Genomic DNA, 1,822 nt, shown 5'->3' with positions numbered 1-1,822 from the left:
TAACAGAAAGGGAACATATACTGTTGTGATTAGCCTTTTGTGTTAAGGTTTTCTATGGAAAATGTGTTTGGCCCGGATCGGTTAGTTACCTGTTGATTCCCATTGTGCTGACAGACTGAGCAGCTGTCCCTATGGACACCAGCCCATAAGCACACCATGTGATGGGACAACTTTTGTGCATACAGTCATGTTGCATTGAGTGTATACGTGTGTGCGCCTTCCTGCCGGCTTTTGTCAGCTTCTCCCACATTACATAACCATACACATAACACAGTAGATTATAAGTTTGACAATGTACGTAAAGGTAATTAATTAATTCAATTATAGCTCAATAACACTGCATCTGTGCTATGGATTCAATCTTCTTCTGTGGGGTTGCATGTGAGCTTTGCTATTAAGATTTTGCTGACGGCTTTTAAGGCACAATGAGATATGGCCCTCAGTGACAACCTGAGGGCAGGAAGAATTACAGCATCTAATAACTGTTTCAATGTACATATGGGGGCATGTGAGTATTGTTTTAAAGGCGAACTTGTGAACACATCCTTTAAAAACAGCTCGTAACAGTGCCTTTGTAAGCTTGAAGTGACATCTTTACCAGCCGCAACAGCGACGCTGCATGGTCTTAATTTCACCTTGTGAGTCTGTGTTTGTCATCATGGCAAAATGTGGTCCTGGAGACACTTACGGTAACTACCACAGAAGCCGTTTAGAGCACATAACCAGCCGTGACAGCGACGCCGGTACTGTTTGGCTGGTGTGGTCGCAGCGTAAGATGGCCTCTAGTTTGATCTAGTTTGTCGTACTGTCTTTACTGAAGCTGGACCGTTAAAAACACCCTACAGCTTTATGTTTTGGCAGAGACTGTGTAATTGACTGCTTTTGCACACCGAACATCTGAATGTGAGTTGTGCAGAGAAAAAGAAGGGTAGAGAATGGGGAGACCTTTGAACTTTGTCAGGCAATTTGCCATTAAAATAGCATAATTGGAGGGGTCCAGTGGGTCGAAGGGCTCCACGTGCTCTCAACCCACTCGCAGCTAAATGGCCAACGGTTTATTTAAGGGGACAAATAGGTCAAACAGTCTCTAATTATCCCTCAATCGAAGGCAAGGATATTCTTCTCCTGCTTTTTTTCCCCCTCCTTTTCATTCCTGTGTGTGTGAGAGAGCAGCATCGTTCCAACTCACCAACCAGCGGTCTCCGTTGACCTAGTTCTGCTCTGGACACAGGGTGCTTTAGAAGGGACAGGCCTCACCCACTACTCCTCACAGGGCCCGTAGACACCGCAGTCTATCCGGGACGTAAACGAGAAAAGAGCTTCACACACTCACATCCATAACCCCCCTGACATTTTATCCATCAGGTTAATTGAGTGAACATCATAGATCTTTGTTGCGTCCCCGTGCAGCTGTCAAGGATACCATTGACAAAGTGACACTGGTTATGTTTGCATGCTGGCAGTGCATTGTCAGTCTGTAGCATGAGAGAAAAGCATGGCTGTTGCGTGAAGCCTTCTCTGCAATTGTCGAAATCTTTGAGATCAAAATTTCGAATTTAATGTGTCAGAAATTCAATTTTACTCTGAAGCCATCACATGCAGGGCAGCAGGTTTACTTTGACTTGACTGATCACATTTAACTGAACAGCTGCTTATAAGTTTGAACTATAATTATTATTATGCCAATTCATTTCTGTTTGTATGTCTAATCTGATGATTTGCATCAGCGTGCCATGTGTCTCTCTCATGCACACACACACACACACACACACACACACACACACACACACACACCACAAACAAACAGGAAAAAACTGACTTT

Source organism: Anarrhichthys ocellatus, unplaced genomic scaffold (genome assembly GCF_004355925.1).
Source record: "Anarrhichthys ocellatus isolate YVR2014 unplaced genomic scaffold, GSC_Weel_1.0 scaffold47, whole genome shotgun sequence".
NCBI lineage: Eukaryota > Metazoa > Chordata > Actinopteri > Perciformes > Anarhichadidae > Anarrhichthys > Anarrhichthys ocellatus.
Note: the sequence above shows the minus strand (reverse complement) of the source record.